At 39.9% G+C, this 19,295-nt stretch overlaps 1 protein-coding gene across 1 annotated transcript in view; it reads right to left on the bottom strand.

Annotated features, from left to right (window-relative positions):
* Positions 1–135, bottom strand: part of LOC141550064 (uncharacterized) — a 33,745-nt gene extending 33,610 nt beyond the window's left edge. The window contains exon 1 of the mRNA XM_074280277.1: positions 34–135. The gene's annotated coding sequence lies outside the window, so the exon portion shown is untranslated. The remainder of the gene's footprint in view (positions 1–33) is intronic.
* Between the last annotated feature and the right edge of the window lie 19,160 nt (positions 136–19,295).

Here is a 19,295-nt window from a genome sequence, read left to right as displayed (position 1 = left end):
ATCCATGTTAGCACTACCCTGAAGCAGACTCACCCCATTAAAGGCTCGCCAGGTGCCCACCAGCTCAGCATAGGAAACGTGGTTTTGGAAGCGTCTCCAGTTGACCCTGACCCACTCATTGGAAGAACTCTTGGGGCATTCTGAAAAAAGGCACAAGAGATGTGCGTGCTATCTTCCGACTCTTCAGCCTGAGGAAAGGGGGCTCTTTGGGGGACTGCGCCACTCACCAAAAATGGTCAGGAAGCGTTTGATCCAACTGGCAACTGCCCACTGTGTGCTGCTGTCCATACTGGGATACACACTGTCCAAGGCCTGGACTCTGCACAGAAAAGAATCTCAATGACATCAGAATGAGGGGGTCAGAGCAGACTCTTGCTAAAATTCTTCCCACTTTGGAAAGTTATGGTTCTTAAATTTTTCCTCTGTTTTATAGAGGATAAAACTGAAGCCAAAATTTCAATTCTTCCTAAGAAATGTGCAATCTAATGGGGATGATAAGACATTCTGGAATAACTATACTTTTAGTCAACAAATAAACTGCTTTAAGATTTACAAAGGTCTTTTTCTATATTCTCTCTTTCTCTATTCTGTCTATATTCTGTTTGTCGGCTTCTCATTATTATTATTCTCCTTTTAGAGATGAACAAATTCAAGCTCAGAGAAATTAAATAGCTTAATATGGAATACAATGTGACAAATGTGTGGGAGAGAGTCAGACAATAGGCTATGAGAAATCTGAGAAAGAAGAGACCATTTTTTTGCTCCTGGAGGATGGGGAAGGGGTGAGGGACTATCAGGGAAGGCTTCAGAGAAGAAGGTGAGAACTTCACGGAAGAGAAAGATTTCAGCAGGTAGCATGAGATTGAAGCATATTCCCCCCCCCTTTTCTTTACTTTTCTTGATTCATTATGGTTTTTTTTGGGGGGCAACATGGCCAATATGTAAATATGTTTTATGGCTTGCCTTCTCAACGTATAAGAGAGGAGCTGAGGGAATTAAATTTAAAAATGAATATTAAAAATTAATTAATTAAAAAAACAGTGGCATGGGGAATGAACACTGATAGTGGAGTCAGGAGATTGGGGTTTGGACGTCAGTTGTGGCATTTATGAGCTAGGCACTTGGCCATGAGCCTCTTTTAACCTCTCCAAAGCTTCCATTTCCTCATCTATAAAATGAGGATTATTAATGTTTGCACTGGCTGCTTCACAAGCTGTTATGAGGAAAGTGATTTACCAACCTTAAGGGCTGTATAAGGTATAAGACATATAAGCATAAGGAGTTATTAAGAGGCAGAGATAGGGGAGGAAACATCTGAGGTGAAGGGAATGGGAAAGCAGAAAGGTGGGAGGGAGCAGGATGAGGACAAGGGACAGCAAATGATTTAGTCTGACCAAGATGCATCTTATCTGAAGAAAAGCAGAAAAAGATAAAAATGAAAAGGTTCTTGAGCCTGGAGATGGAACAGGGTTTGGGGTACAGATTGGTTTGGGTTGGGGAGAGGGAATAAGACCGGGAATCTCTGGACTGGGACTTTGGGGAGCAGGTTGGGAGGGCTAACCCTTACATGGCAGCCAGTCCATCACACTGGATGGGCATCTGGCTCAGGCACTCTAGGATGCCAAGGTCTATGGTTGGGAGGAAGGCATGGAGCGTCTCCCCGAACCAGGACGCCAAGAAGCCTGCGCTTCTGGCCTGGGAGTCAGTCTTGGCCACATCCCACGCTGCTGTCAGGATGAGCTGCTTGGTATCCGCAGGGATCCGGGCACTGTCAATCTGTATAATGAGGAAGTTAAGCAGAGAGAGCTCAAGCCAGAAGTAGGTGGGATGGAAGGTGTCATGGACCCCCACCCCAATCCTTGGCAGCCCTGTCAAGAAGAATGAGCTTACAGGGTCCTAAGAGGTTGCTGTTCATGGGGCCGAAGGGGAGGGGCCATTACCTGCACACTGATGTGATTCAGGGCAGCGCGGAGGGTCTCCACGCTGACCTGGTGGAAGAGCAGCAGGAAGGCATTCTGGTCCAGGGCCGCAGCCGGCCCCGTGATGTGGCAGCTCAGAATTGCAGCAAGCTGGCTTGAGGTCAGATTCATGCTCTGCTGAGAGTGGACATTACGGAGCTTGGGATGGTTTCTTAAACATATCTAGATTTTTCTCATGCTGTTGAATGATGTACTTAGGTTGGTTTTTCTTTTCTCCCTCCCTTCCTCTGGCTATGGAAATCCTATCTAGTTTTCAAGTCCCCCCTCAGGTGACCCCTCCTTCATGAAATGCTTCCTGTTCTTCTTTCCTGTACTACTCACATCCTGTGCTGTACCCCAGTTATTTGGGCACACACTTTATTCACATGGTAAATAGTAAGTTTACTGAGGGCAAGGGCCCTGACTTATTCATCTATTTCCCTGTAGAATGGACCAATACAGAGCTTCCCATATAGCAGACACAAAGGAGTATTTATTGAATGGATGGATGAATAAAGGAGAAAGGAATGAGTGAATGAATGGAAATAGGAAGTTTAAGATGGAAATCACATCTTTCCCAAACTGTCATCACAACATAGGGTCTCCTTACCTTAGCACAGGCAAACTGAGGCAGAGTAAAGGCTGTACACAGAGCTTCCTGGTCAGAAGGCACAGTCACATTAGCACTGCAAGGAAACAGTTTTTACAGGAAACTGAAAGAGGAGCAATCTCAGCCTGCATGCTCCCCATGTTCTGTACCTGTCTCCTGGAAAATCTTGTTCCCAGAGACTCCCAAAGCAATCAAGCCTTAAACCATTACCCGCTGCCCCCATCTATAAGGGTTTCTCTTTCCCAGAAAGAATCTTTTCTGTCCCCTGAACCTCAAGAGTTCTATATCTTACCTGTTTACTGGTGCACAGTAAGTTGGAGCTGCAGGAAAAATAGGCCTTAAAGCATCAGTGAAAGAGCCTGGAAGGCTGGGATTGGTATAGAGTTGCATAGGGGTAGGTGAAGATGAGGGGAACAGTAGGGCAGGAGAAGATATATTCCCAAGATATATTTACTTGTCCCCCTCCCACTTTGCGTTTGTCTCCTCTTGTTATCACTCCCCCAATCCCATTTCTTCCCATCATCTTCCTAGGGATCTCTAGCCCAGGTTCTGGAGGTTAGGAGAAGAGAGAGATTCCCAACCCATGAGTCCTTCCACTCAATACAAGATTGACTTACATATGGGGAGAACTGGACACTGGGGGGAAAAGGAAAGAGAAAACTAAGTGTCAGTAAAGGAATGAGAAGACATTGTCCCTTAGAGCTTTACTTCCATGATTGAGAGAGAGCAGTTAAGTCACGGAAAGAGAGCTATTTCAAACCCCTGAAGACTCATCCTCATTTTTAGAAAGAATCCACTATTAAAGTATAGAGTTGCTCAATAAAAAGGTGATGATTGAGTGAAAGGATAAATGCCTAAATCTTCTTTCATCTTTGATCTCTGAAGTTCTCTTAATTTTGTGAAGGGGAGTCAGCCAAGGATTTTATCTAATTTACCAATAGAACCACTGAGATACAAAGACATTAAATGATCAGTTTAAGGTTGTGCAGGGCCAGCCCTCAGCCGGGACAGAACCAGGCTCAGGAAACCAGAACTCATGATTCAGGGCTTCAGGGCTTTTTCTACCATAGACAGGCACAAGAGTATTTACCTAGTTAAGTATTATAGGCAGCTCTCTACCTTGCTGGCTCCAGCACTATCCCTAGTGACATTAGTGATTCCCACGTTCTACATCTGGTTCACATCTGTTTAAACATCTGGGGTAATACAGGAGATGGTGGAATAAATAAACTTACCGAATTCAGGGCCTCTGCTCCTGGGGGACCTATGGGGGTAGTCGAGGAGAACAGAGAAGGGTGGGATCAGAAATGGGTAATTCTACCCTCTCCATATGCACATATCCTCCCAACTGTCCCATATCCACTTCCCACTCCCCAGTCCCCAGAGGACTCACCGCCAAGGAGCCACATGGCCATAGAAACCAGGGCCAGCAGTGACCCCTTTGTCTCCCACATGGTATCTGGGTTTCAGCACCTGGAAGAATATCAGGAGAAATTCATTTCTATCCACAGTCCAGCCCATGATCCTTCCCAGTTTGAATATGGTCCCAGACCTTCTGGGATTTTTCTTCCAGTTTTCTTTTTATGGGGTGGGGCAGAAGAAAAAACGAAGCTCTTGGTTTTGCTGGCTCCCCAAATTAAAGGCTGTTGGATTACAGCAGGTTTCCTTTGGATTATCGTGCTTTTCCATTTCTCAGACTTCTATGGCCCCAGTTATGGTGAAGTTACCTCCAGGGGACTATGGGGAATTTGGGGGATATCTTGATGGCTTTTTTTTCAGACAGCTAGATGCAGTAGATAGAGTACGGGGTCTGAAGTCAGGAAGAACCCAAATCTGGCCTCAGGTACTTAGTAGCTAGGTGATCTCAGAAGATCCCAGGGGTGACAACCTCTGTTTGCCTCAGATTTCTCAACTGTAAAGGGGATGGGGGGATAATAACGGTACCCAACTTCCTGGGTTGTTTTGAGAATCAACTCACTGAGCACAATACCTGCTTGGTACACAGTAGGGAATAAATAAATGCTTATTTCATTCTCCCATTTGTCTGGAGAGGGAATGTCTAATTCCTCACATATAATAACCAACCCAATGTTTAGTCTTTTAGAGGAGGCATCTGAGCCCATCTCCCTTGACATGATTCTCCTGTGCTAACTGCCTTCTCCTTCCTAATTTGTGGCCTTGGATATGCATCCTTCCTCGCCAACTCTGACTTTCTACTCAGGTCACTTTTGCCTGGAATCTGCCTCCTCTTGTTTAAATACTAGGATCATATAATTATAAGTGGAAAGGGATGTACAGGTCTCGGAGTCCATCTCCTTAATTTTCAGGTAAGTAAAACAAAGGCTTAGAGATATTAAGTAACTTGCTTAACATAGAGATAGAGTAGTCCATGGAAAGGAATTATCAGAGTTTCCCATCCTGATCATCTGATCCTGATCATCTCGTCCTATCTAGAAAGATTTTGTAGTCTACTTCCAGGATCTGCACTTGCTCTGACCTCCATGACTCTAGCACACAATGGAGTTCTAATTGGTTCTCTTTAAACTTCAAGAGATTCCTGAGGATATCTTATGATCTTTCCTACAGTGCCCAGAGAAAGACTAAATACGGTGGAGGATAAATTAAAACCTATTTGGTGGGAACTAAATCTAGAAAGAGATTTCTACCATCATGCTTCCAAGAACCATCATTCACCCAAAGAAAGTTACTTCCCCCTGGGGACAACAGCACATCACCAACCTGTCTGTTGGAGCTGAAGGCAGGTCTGGACACCTCCCCTTGGGTTCCTGGTAAGCCAGGTGGGTACCTGGCCAAAACTGCAGCACCTTTTATGTCCAGGAAGGAGGAATGTGGTTAGATCTCAGCAGCTCCTCCCCTGGCCCAGCCTTGACCTGAAGCTCCACCTTCCAGAGAATTTAGAAGGGGTCATCCTATGATAGGAGAAATAGTAATACTCCCACCTGGATTCTGTAAGGGCAGAATCACTTGCTGTTTGTTTAAAAAAAGTGTTGTTGGCTCCTTGGACTTGCACTTGTACAACCCTTGGGAGGTAAATGGTTTGGGCAGTGACAGGGTTAAGGCCCAAGTGAGACAGGAAGGGAAAATGATTCTGGAGAAAGAAAAAGGATAATATAATAAATAATAAATAAACAATAAATAACAAAATAAGTAAATAATAAACACAACAAATAAAATGATAGATAAGTAATCAATAAAATAAATATATAAACACATAAATGATAAATAAAATAAATAGATGACAAGATAAATAATAAATAAATAAATAGAGAGGTTCCCAACTTTGCCCTTCAGATATACCCTCAGCTCCCATAAAAACTGATGGAAGAGAACTTTCCTACCTTTCCCCTCCCCACTCCCATGCATCTTGGCCCTTCATAGCTACCCTTATACCCAACTGTCAACTAATCTGTGCCGAGAAGGTGTGAGTGGCTAACTTAGCCATTCCCTCTTCCAAAGTGAACCAGGACAGGAAAGACTGAACTGCCCACAGACTTGTGGGAAGATTTCCAGAAATGCTGAATTGAATTGAAGAGTCTGTGAGGGAAGCACTAATTTTAGAATTCCAGGTCACATTAGAATTATTTTGGACACATCCTAGTTTTATTTCTATTGAATAGATCCTGAGAGAGTTAGTCCAGCTGGTCCCCAGTTGTCTATTCCTATCCTTTAACATCAGTTTTTGTGATTTGTCACCCTGCTCACCCTTGAGAAAAGATGAGAGGCTGTGAGGGCCAGGGATAAGGGTCTGGAATTCTTCATCTGGGCTCAGGGAGGATCAGAGCTGGAAGACTGAATTGGATCTATTTGCCATCGTCATTCTTGTTTTATAAACTCAGAACATAGAATGGGATGATTGTAAGGGGCCTTGAGGATTATTTATCCATTCTTCTATTTGACAGATGAAATTCAGAGATGGGAAGTAGTTCCCCCAAGGTCACATGGAGAGCTAGAGGCAGGTGTGTGTGTGTGTGTGTGTGTGTGTGTGTGTGTGTGTGTGTATGTGTGTGTGTTAGGTACCAGGGGTAGATATGAGAACTGAATCATCTCAGACTCAGGGTCTCATTCCCAACTTTCAGAATATTATCTAATCCCCCTGTGAAATAATCAGAAATGTTTTTATCAACACTATTTGTAGTAGCAAACAAAGCTAAGAGACCTGGGGTCAAGGTGGGGGGGTCTACCTGGCTGAAGGGTTCCATCCTGGAAGTGCCAGGAGAGCCAAGCTTGGGCTCAGCAAAGGTCAGCACCTTTTTCCTCCAGGGGGAACTGGTTCTCCGAGTCTCTCCTGGCATCAGTTGCCTGGGAGGGTTCTTTTCAAAAGGAAAGAAACTGGGGCAGAACCAGGCCAGACAGCCATGCCCAGGGCTTGGGCACACTGCTTTCTGGGGCTGATAATGTCATCTATCCTTCTATCCAAGGACACTCAGCCAAGCCACTGCTTCTATAGACTTTTGTGACTCCCAGGGGGCTTCCCTCCCTAGGGACAGCCTTGGTCATGTATGAGATAAATGTCTGAATTCTTGTCAAACTCTGACATTCTATGGCTCCATGATTCCACCCTGCCATTGCTCTAAGCCAGGGGAACAAAAGTGACCATGAATTGCTGCAACTTGTCATCAGCATCAAAGAGGCTGAGGACTCAGTCAATAATCTCGTCTTCCTATTTGTAGAATTAAATCCTTCTTCAATATAACTCCAATATATTATTCCCTATATGGCTTCCACATTGATATTCTTAAAGCATGGTTTTGACTATGTCAACCCTGTTGTTCAAGGAGTTTCAGGGATTCCCTCTTTACTTCCAGAAAACAGTTGGTACAAACTCCTTGGTTTGGCCTTGAAAGTCCTTCAAGGTCTGTGTCTAGCCTAATTTAGCTGTCCAATCTGACTTCACATTGTTTCCCTTGATACATTGTAGATTTTGGTCAAACTTATGTACTTGCTAGTGTATACCTACCATACCCTCTCCTGTCTCTTTGCTTCTGCATAGGATTTCCTTCACTTCCACTCCTCTCCATCCTCATTGCCATCTCCTGGGATTAGATTAAATTGTAAGCTTCTTAAGGACAGGAATTGTCTTTTGCCTCTTATAGAAGATGCTTAATAAATCTATTTGCTGAACTGAACTGAATTGAATTCCTTGCTCTCTTCAAGATTTAGCTTAAGTACTACCTCCTCAACAAGGCCTTTCTAGGTTTCTTCTGTTGATTTTACTCTTTCACCAATTACTTCATATTTATTGTTTTGTATTTATTTTCTGTATATTTTATTTTGACTTATCTGCTTATATGTTGTTTCCTCCAGCAGAACACAAGCTTTTTGAAGGCAGGAATAATTTCATTTATCCCCAGTGTTAGCATAAAGTAAGCACTTAGAAAAAGTTTATTGAATTACATTGGATTGAAGTCCATTCTCAAAGAGTAGGTTCAATTTAACACTAAAGACCTCCTGTTATCTTCCTAGTTATTAGTGGTCTTTCTCTCCTCAGATTTCCTTATTGCACTTTGATCTATACATTTCTACACTTCCACCTAACTGATATCATGTAATAGAATAATAATAATAGCTAGAACTGATATAATACATTAAGGCTTGCAAAGCTCTTTACAAATATCATCTCGTTTTATTCTTGCAATAATCCTGAGAGGTGCTACTATTGTCCCTATTTTATAGGTCAGGACACTGAGATTCCGAGATGCTAAGTGAGTTGCCCAAGTCACACAGTAAATATTTAAGACTGGATTAGAACTTAGATCTTCCTGACAGATCCACCAATTTATCTGTGTATACATATATAAGTTCATTGAGCAAATGGATTATTAAATTTTTGCTTTTGTATCCCTATCATCCGACAGGGTCTTGCACATCATAGGCAATTAACCAAAGGTTGCTGAATAGCTCAAATGAACCAAAGGGTTTGATCTTGATTCCATTTAAATCAACTGCTTTAATTCAACTAGTTTAATTCACCTTATTTTCAATATTGCTTTAATTAACAATAATGATTCATTACAATAAAGTTGTTCAGTTGTATCCAACTCATCATGACCTCATTTGGGATTGTGGAATGGTTTGCCATTTCCTTCTCAAGTTCATTTTACAGATAAGGAAACTGAGGCAAATAGGGTTAAGTGATATGTCCAGGGTCACACAGTAATTGTCTAAGACTGAATTTTAACTTAAGTCTTTCTAATTCCAGACCCAGTGCTCTATGCACTAAGCCATTCAGGTGCAATCAGTGTCAATATGGTGCTAGAACTATGAAAGAGTCCAAAATGGTACACTATTTTCTCCAGAAATCTTACTATTTAGTAGGAGGAAGCGTATTTAGACACAAATGTATCATTTGTGGGTAATTGGAGAGACCCCCTTAGCCTGCTATATTGGAACCATCACCAAAAGCAGGTATGGGTATGTGGGCCATATATGCTCTAGTGGTAATGAATGGACTTGTGTTTTGGGATGATGTAGCAATCCTTTATTAGTCCTGCTAACTTGCATTCAGGGGATGAAGGAGGTCAATCCATGTTTAGAGCTGGAGCCAAAATATGGCCCTATGATAAAGGACAGGCTGGTACCTTGGACCCTGTTATGGGGAGGGGAGGGCAACGTCAAAAAAGTATTGCCTACTTCCAGAAGGAGATCCATTCAGTAGGCTTTAAAAGGAAAAACAACTACTTGTGGTCTCTTCAGCTCTTTGCAATATATGACTGCAACAGCTTTGCCCTGGACTTCTCAATGGGAAGGAGGGAATTTCTTTGTCCTACCTCTCCATGGCAGCTACTCACATATGGCACATGTGCTTGCCAAGATGAGCCTGAGAATGGAATTCAATTCCTTGACTAACTTTTCTAATATGTTCTTTTTTCTGATCCTGTGATGGATCTTTCTAGCCCTGGTGGCTACCTCCTGAGTTCAAAATTTTAAGAGCTGACAGAAGCTTGGAAGGTGTTTCTTGCAAAAGCAATATTTCTTAGACAAAGGGATGATGGATCCCATGGATGGGACCATCCTGGAAGCTATAAGCTTAATCCTTGACCCAACTGGCCAAAACTGGATCTGGAATTCATACTTAGTACAGGTTGAAATGGAGGTGAAATCTGTCTAGCAGTTGCACAAGTTTACTGAGAGTCTTTACTCCTGGATGATTGCAATAAGCATAATGAGCAACATATATTTCTATATCTGTTTAACTATGGATTTCTATGAGACCTTTGAAAGCCTTCTGTACGTTCTGTACCTGTTTAAGGGTTCCTGAGAATCCTTTGTGATCGATTATCATTTCCTGTTTAAATTATATTCTTTGTGGTAGAGAAATAAATAGCTGTCCTATATCTGATATTTATTGCTATGTATATTGAGTGACTTTTCTAAAAGGACATCAAGGAGTTTCCATTCCGCTGGAATCCAAAAGAGTCCTGTCAGGGGAGATAGTCTTTAAACCGAACCTTAAAATTGGGTAGACTTGAGACAGCTAAATGGCACAGTGGATAGAGAAATAGTCCTGGAGTCAGTGAGTTCAAATCCCACCTTAGATACTTAACACTTATTGGTTGTGTGACCCTGGGCAAGTCATTCAACCACAATTATCTATCTCTCTCCCAAAAACACGGATAGAATTTCAAACTTGGAAATGTGGGATGGGAAAAGTTTAGATTTCAGGTTTGAATTTCATGACAGGTTTTTCTGGCACATGGAATAAAGTATTATGGATCCTATTTTGTAGACAGAGGCAGTGTCACCGAGCTATTTCTGAGCTGACTTCAGAAACAAGGACATCTGAATTCAATTCTCACTTTTGACATATACTTTGGATAAATCAGTTAACTTCCTTTCTCTACCACTTCCCAGCACTCTTCTCACCCTAGAAGATCCTTCAACACTATGGTTCTTCTGATTGGTCACTTCCTCCTGGAATCCTTTTGCAGGAAGGACTCAGAGCAGCCACATTTACTCTTTTCAGATCTCTCTGGACCTACTCTTAACTTCTCCAGACTTTTTTCTTAACCATACTCCTGTGTATCTCCATTTCCCTCAGTTTCTTTTTATGTATTGCCTTTCTTCATTAGAAGGTAAGTTCTTTGAGGGTTTTAGAATTATCTTTTTGCTTCTATTTGCATTTTCAATTTTTACTATATGCATGTTGTTGGTTTGACCATTAATGCCCCAAGGCAACTCTCATAAGACTGTAAATTATGCAATACTTAGGTGGACAACATGATAGAGGGAATTTCTTTACCTGGAGCTCCCTGTACTCATGATGGTACAGGTCCAGCATACTCCATCCCCATCCTTTCTGAAAAAACAAATGTAGTTGTCCAAGATCCCATGAATGAGCCAACACTGGAACCTGAACTCTTCTGGATGATAGTCCAGTGCCCTTCTTTTTCAGTTCAATGAGCCAGAAGACCTAGATTCTAGTACTGGCAGTGCCTCCTAGCAATCCTATGATTGTGAACAAATTCCCCACCCTCTTTGTTTCCCCCTCTCTGGGCCTCAGTTTCCTGATGTGTAAAATGAAGATAATAATCCTTGCCATGAGTTCCTCATAATCTGTTATGAGACTCAGATATGAAATCATTTCACAAACTGAAAATTCAACATTGAAAAATGTTTATTAAAGCCCCTACTGAATGAGGCAGGGATAAGATGCTGAAATTGGAAGTGATCCTAAACTGTGGCAAAGTCTCCTGTCCTGATCTGTGTCGCTCAGTGATCTTTCCCTTATTTTCATTTATAATAGAAATAATTGACTTGTCCAAAAGAGCGATCCATCACTTAGCACTGAGTTTCTCCATGTGCTCAGGTACACTGGGGAAGAAAGAAAGCGAAGGAGGCTAAAGCTTCAAAGCCCATCTAAAATCTATCCATGGACTATATCCCAGATTAATAGTCCCTGGCCCAGAGTTGACTGGTTTTAGGAAGGGGGATCATCTTACATTTTTCTTATTAGCTCTCGTCTCCAATTTTTCTTTTATGGGTGTTTGAGTCAGTTCACACATGCCCAGCTAAGGATATCACATATCCTTGGGGAATTAAAAGAGACAGCTCCTGCCTACTCTGAGAAAATTCACAGTTAGCTGGGGGAATATGCTATTATGAGGTTTCAGGGACAGTAGCCAAGGTTTTGCCCTTTCCTGGCATGAGTTTCCTTTTGATATGTGGAAGGGTGGGAATAGCTAAGAGCTGGAGTCCTAGATCCCAGAGCTTCCACCCTACTACACCTGGTGGGATTTCCCTTTTCTATTGATGACAATTCTCATAGTTTCCCAAGCTTGAAAATGAAGATACTGCTTCAACTTTTCCCTGTCCCTCAGTGCCTTTGGTCCTCATCTCTCCACCCCTTATCTAACTAATTGCCAGTCCTTCCTTAATTGATTCTAAATCTTCAAAAACTTTCCCATCCATCCCCTCTTTCCCTGAGATCATCTAATTCAGGTCTTCATTCTTTCTATTTCAATAGAAATACTTCTATACCCTTCCTGCTGTGAATTTTTCTCACAAACTGTTAAGGTGATATTCCTAATGTACAGGTCTGATGATATAATTTCCATGCTGAAAAGCCTTCAAGCAGTTCCATATAAGCAGTACTGAGTTGTCTAGGAATGAAACACAAACCCCTTAGCCTAGGGTTCAAAATATTCCATAAAATACTTCCACAAATGTATGGTACCAACATACATCGCCAGCCTCATCCCTCTTATTCTGATCTAGTCAAACTGGGCTTTGAATTGTTCCCTGCTCTCCAGCTTTTTGCCTTTGCCATTCCTCATCCAGGGAACACATTTTCCTCTTTCCATCCCATCTCTACCTACTAACTTGAGAAAGGATTTGAACTCTTCCTGATGCTAAGCTCAAAACTGTCCACTGCACTCTCTTGCTTGTTTGTGACACTGAAGCTAAATCTTGGTTCCTTGGGATCTTGTGTTGACATTGATTGCCTGGAGTGAGTAATCCTGTTCCAGATCTTTGAGGTTCAGAGCCCTTGATCTTCAGGGGCCCTGGAATCTCAAAACAGAATTTTGGAGACCTCAGAGGACTATGATGATACAAGATAATTGAGGAGAAAACAAACGTTACTGATTGGGGAGTTCAGGAAATAACACGGAGAAGGTGTTGTGGATTTTTTTTGCCCTCCCTTTGGGTCACACTGAGTGGGTCCATCTCTCTGGATCACATCCAAGGTGAGCTGACTATTCTTTTGCCCCGAAGAGATAGAGATGCCTGGAGCAAGCTCTGAAGCCAACCAGTCCCTCCAGTGCTGGGGTCCCTTCCCTGAAGTGAGCTCCAGTTTAGTTCTTGGATTCCATAAAGTTGTCCCCATTGTCCAGGGCATAAAAAAGGGGAAATTCCTCTGTCCCCTTCTTCTTTTCAGGGAGGTTTCTGGTCACCCCAAAGATCCTAGGTTTCCCCTTCTACCTTCCCAAAGAACTGCCACAAAGCCTTGTGTTTATGCAGCAGAAAGAGCACTGATCTGCAAGTAGGAAGACCTGGATTCTGCCTCTAATTCGCTAAATGACCTTGAACAGCTCAATTCCATTTTAATTAAGTAAAGCTTTAATTTAACACCTACCTTGCCAAAAAAAAAAACCCAGATGGAGTCATGAAGAGTTGGACACAATTGAAAACAACCAAACAACAATGACAATAACTCTGTGATGATGTATAGTGCTTTACATTGGGAATGCAAAGATAAAAGGGGAAACGGGGTCCCTGACCTCAAGGAGCTTCCATTCTACTGGAAAACTGTCCTGTGAGTAGGAATTTGAGAAAAGAGAAAACACTAACTAGGGAAATCAGGAAAGACTTCATGGAGAAGGCAGCATCTGAACTAAGCCTTGATGAAACCCAAGCGGATGAGGAGAGGGATTCTTCCAGGTATGGGGGACAGCCTTGTGAAAAATCTTAAAGTCAGGAAATGGATTATAAAGACCAAAGGTCATCAGAATAATACTTGTTTCAATACCTTTCAAAAATGCTGAACACCCAGTTTTCTTTTGGCAAGAAATGGATTAGGCTGCAACTGATATCCACTGACTGTGACAGAGTAAGCCATAGAATAGGCACACACACCTGCTGAGGGAGTAACCTGGGATGATCCCCAAAGAAAACACAAGTAGGGGAGGGGGCATCTCCAGCCAGCTACTTCCCTATGCCTTACTTAATTTTGCTATTATGTGATGGGAACTACATCCCTGAACAACTTGCTTTCTTCCATCCATCCTAATGATTAATAAGTGCTTGGAGATCATCATTATGACAAAATCAAGGTAGAGTGTCTGGGAACATTAGTGACATTAATGTATTACCAGAATGTTGGGGATATCTCTCAAAAATTCTTCAGAGATGACTTTCACTCGAGTCCTCTCCCACTCACTCTTCACTCACCTTGGGCAAGATAAATTAATCCTTGTAAGGAGAGTAACTAATCCAAATCTAATCAAGAACATATATTTATAGTATACCTTTTAAAATAAAAATAATTTTATATTATCCATTATTTAATTTTTTTGTATCATCCATATCATCTCTTCCCTCATTAACTTCCTCCCCCTTTCTGCATCATTAGCATGGATAGTCAAGTTCCAGAATATTCATTTGTATTTGAGACCCAAATTCTGCCCTCTCTTCACCTCTGCCCTGCCCTGGGGTTGGCAGGAAATCTGGTCTGACTTCATTTTCGATCATTCTTCAATACTTCAGACAGAGTTAGGACTTTGGGTTCTGCACAATCCCTTTTCAAACACTTCTGGATAGTTTGAATTCTTGACTGGCAGGGCTGGGTGGGGAGATTGAGAAGGAAGGTGTGATGGACAATCTTTGGAAACACCCAGGTCCCAAACTTTGTCTCCTTTCTGTTGCCCTCCAGCTACCCGGAACAGAGAGGGTGTGCTATGGTTTTCTGAGGACTCTAAGTCACTAAGTTCCCTTTTAATTCTAGTGCCTTCCTCCTGATAATTATTTCCTATGTATCCTATATATGGCTTGTTTGTACATGTTTGTTTGCTTGGTGTCTCTCCAATTAAATTGTGATCTTCTGGAGGGCTGGGGATGTCTTTTATCTTTCTTTGTATTCCCAGAGTTTAGCATAGTGACTGGCACATAGCAAGTGTTTAATAAATGTTTGTTGGTTGACATTGTTAGGAATCCATATTTCCTTTGAATGATCCTCATGTGACATAGGCTCACTTCTCAAAGACTATATGATATCATTGGCTAGAGAACCTTCTCCATCCTGATTGTGCTGCTTTGAATACTGTCTGGTTCATCAATATTCTTCCCAAAAATGTGGCTCACAAAACTGATCATAGTACTTCAGATGGGGCATGATCTGGTCAATATTACCAGAACTCTTGCTCAGTTTAGCTGTTTTTCAGTCATGTCTGGCTCTTTGTGATTCCGTTTAGGTTTTTTCAAGGCAAAGATTTTGGAGTGATTTGCTATTTCCTTCTCCAGTTCATTTTATAAATGTAGAAACTGAGGTAAGCAGGGTTAAGTGACTTGCCAGGAATCTGAGTATCTGAGGCTGATTTGAATTCATGAAGAACAATCTTCCTGATTCCAAAGCCAGTCTATCAGCTATACCCATTTAGCTGCCCTCCTCCTGGAAGGTAAGCCTCTTAGCTTTTCTTAGGTGCCATATTATCCTTCTGGCATATTGATTGAGTTTGCAGTCCTTAAAAACCATTGAATTTTTTTTTCAGACAAGTTACAATCTAGACATACCCGTATGGGTGAATCTTTAAACCCAAACATAAGACTTTACATTTATCCCTAATTCATCTTTTAGATCCAGTCTATGGTTCTGCCCTATTAAGATCTTTCTGAATCCTTATTTTGTCATCTCTCCCAGATTGAGGTCAGCAGCAAATTTGCTTTGCCTATGCCTTTACCCAAGTCAGTGATACTGCTTGGGAAACTGCCCTGGAGACCTCCTTTAAAGGTTTACATAAACCATTAATGATTGCTCTTTGAATATACCCATTTGACCAATCTGGCCATAGACTAAACCAGCACTTCTCTTTTTTCTCAAAAGTGGATAAAGCACTGGACTTGGACTCAGAAAAACATAAATTCACAACTGGTCTCAGATAGTTACTAGTTGCATGATCCCAAGAAAGTCACTTAACCTCTTCATCTGTAAGATGGAAATAATAATAGTACCAACCTTCCAGAGCTGCTATGAAAATCAAACGAAAAAAATATTTTTAATGCTCTTGGCAAATCGTAAAGCATTATAAAAACACTAATTATAAATTGTAGTATCCAAAGATTCCATGTTGTAACTCTGCAAGTGAAGCAAAAGATGGAAACTTGCCTAGTTGTGCAAATATTCAGTCCATTCATTATTTCCATGAAATAACATGAGATGATTTCAAAGATGTTGTTAAATCTAGGCTAACTCTATCATTTCCCCAATCAACCAATTTAGTAACCATGACAAAAAAGGAAATAAGTTTTATCCAGCATGACCTGATTTTGATGGATGCTATTCTTCCTTTTCAAGGTCATCACTAGTCATTTCTTTAATAATACCATCTAGAATTTTGTCAGGAATCAAGATAAATTTAATAGTCTATAATTTACAGATTTCAATATCTTCATTTATGAGTTATTTGTCTATCTCCAATTCTATGATACCTTGTCTTTCTCCACAGTCTTTCAGGAATCATAGAAGTGGTTCTGTAATCACAACTATCTCTTCTTTTAGTATGTTGTTTCTCTGGGCCAGATGACTTGAACTCATTTGATAGAACAGCTGGGTGCTCTTACTCTACTTACTTATGGCATATGTCAACCTCTCATTTGGTCATTATTTGTCCTGTCCTTTCCAGTTCTTATCTTTAATAGAGAAATAGAAATATTGTAAGACCTGAGAAGCTCTTCCTTTACTGACTTCAATTATTATCATGTTATTTACTCCAAACATCAGTTTTATTCCTTCATTACAGAAGGATTAGAAGAGGAATAGACCTCCTTTTTGGTCACAATATAATTTATGAAAAAATAACCCTTACTATCCTTAGCTTCCCTCATCATTCTCAGAGTTTTCTTGAGGATAAAATGAAATAATGTTTGGGAAATATTTTGCAAACCTAAAGCAATTTAAAATTCTTCTTCTCTTCCACCTAACTGCCCTGAGTAAAGCACATACTTATCAATCTAATTCATGAGTCTCATCCATCAAATCTTAGTGATATTTTTAAAACCAAATTTGCCTCACTATATTACCATATCTAATTCACCTTGCTTATTAACCAAGGTTCATAAACTCATCTTTAATGCTATTTTGTTCGTTAACCATAGACTAGCCTCTTCCCTATTCTGGTCCTTAGTTTCTCTATTTATAAAATGACAAGTCTGGGAAACAGTATGAACAATGACAATAATGATATAATGATAAATGAACAACAGAGACAATAAAATCAAAACTGAGTGTTGTAAAATTATAATGACCAAACTTGGACCTAAATAAGACATGAGAATACCTCCTTCCTTCCTTTTTAGAGGTATACTGCTTATTGAAAAAGACTTGGTTACTTTGTGGGTCAGTTTTGCTGAATTTTTCCCCCTCTTTTTTATTCTTTAGCATAAGGAACAGTTGTCTGGTAGGAAAGGGAGAGAAATATGTTGGGAAATGTAGGTGATAGTGAGGACAGAAGATATTAATTAAACTTTTTAAAAAAATCAATGAATTGAGAATGGAGCCAAGGTGGAAGAGTAAAGACAGGGACTCACCTGAGCTCTTCCAAATTTCCATCCAAACAATTTTAAAATCATGCCTTAAAATGAATTCTGGAGCAGCAGAGCCAACAAAAAGAAAGGATGAAATAATTTTCCAGCCCAAAACAACTAAAAACTTTATCTACCCATGAACAATGAATATTACTTTAACTATTTAGAACTAAGTTTATTTGCATAAAAAGTAATTTATATTTATATTCATATAGTTTGGCAAATATATGCTTAGATATTATTTACTCTCTAGGTATTTTAAATATTGTTGAGATCAAATTTTCAATCTGTTATCCATTTCTGTTATATAAGCAAATTTGTCTCATTCACATTCTAAATTACAATTACTTGTTGTGTATTTTACTCCTTCTTATTTTCCCTTTTACTCCTTCTTATACTATCCTTCTTCACTCCTCTGCTTTACTTCTACTTACCACCTTGTCCGCTTATTCTTTAATCTACCCATCCTTATTCCCTCCCCCACTCTATCCCTTTACCCTCCTATTTCTTTCTGAATTTAGATTTTTGTACCGTTCTATATATATATATATAGATAGATAGATAGATAGATAGATATAGATATTATACATATACATAGATGTATGTGTATTGTTCCTCTTTAACCTATTTCCACTGAGAGTAAGGTTCTAGCACTATTCACTCTTCTGCTTCTTCTGCATCAGTTTTTTTCTTTTATGCCTCATTTTCGTGAGATAATTACCTCTTTTTATCTCTCCCTACATTATTTTTTTCTGAATCGTATCATCATACTCATTTCAATCCATACCTTTCTTTCAAACTACCTAAATTAAAATGACAATCCTAAGAGTACTACTAAAATTTTCACACATATAAACAATTTGAGCTTATTGAGTCCCTGATAATTGATCATTAATGCTCACCTTATAATTGTTGCATTTTCCCTTACAAAAAGCTGAAAGTCTTTGAGTTCATTATATATCCATTTTTTCCATTCAGCATTATACTTAACTTTATTGACTAAGTTACCCTTGATTGTAACTAACTCTTTTGCTCTGTGGAATATAGTATTCCAAGACCTATACAGTTCTTTAACATAGTAGCCTCTAGATCTTGTGTAATACTTATTGTAGCTTCATGATATTTAAATTGTTTTTGTTTTGTTGTTGCTTTGATTTTCTTCTTAACCTGAAAACTTTGAATTTTGGCTATTATATTCATGTAAGTTTTCTTCCTGATATCTCTTTCAGGTAGTGATCATGGGTTTTTCCTATTTCTACTTTTCCCTCTTATTCTAGAACTTCAGGGCAATTTTCCTTGATAATTTCTTATAACATCATATCAGGATTCTTTTTAAAATAATAATATTCAGGTAGCCCAATGAGTCTTAAATTATTTCTCCTTGATCTGTTCTCTAGATCAGTTGCTTTTCTTATAAGATGTTTTATTTTCTCTTCTATTTTTTTTTCATTGTTTTGATTTTGTTTTATGACTTCTTGGCATTTTAGACCATCATTAGTTTTCCCTTGCCCAATTTTAATTTTCAAGAAATTGGCTTTTTACTTAAGTTTTTGATTCTCTATTTCCCATTGATTGACTTTCTTTTCATAATTTTTTTTGGATTGCTTTTATTTTTTTTTCTTGATTTCTCTAATTTATAATATCCTTTTTAAGTTCTTCCAAGAACTCTTTTTTGTGCTTGAGATCATTCTTTGGGAGTACATGCTTGACAGTGAGGTATTTGAGTCAAAAAGCATGGACATTTTGGTCACCTTTTTTTAAAATAAAAAAATCATAATTTAAATTGCTTTCCAGTATAGACTGATTCCCAGCTTCCTCAATAAAACTTTAGTGTTCCTGCTCTTTGAGAACAAGGTTGGTTTTTGACTCTTTTTGTAATCCAAACACTTAGCACAGTGCCTGGCACAGAGCAGTTGCTTAATAAATGCTTATTGATTGATTGATCCTGCAATACTTAAGATACTATTTTC

The sequence above is a fragment of the Sminthopsis crassicaudata genome, chromosome 1 (genome assembly GCF_048593235.1).
Source record: "Sminthopsis crassicaudata isolate SCR6 chromosome 1, ASM4859323v1, whole genome shotgun sequence".
Classification (NCBI taxonomy): domain Eukaryota; kingdom Metazoa; phylum Chordata; class Mammalia; order Dasyuromorphia; family Dasyuridae; genus Sminthopsis; species Sminthopsis crassicaudata.
The sequence above is the reverse complement of the archived record's forward strand: the minus strand, read 5'-3'. Positions and strand labels throughout refer to the sequence as shown.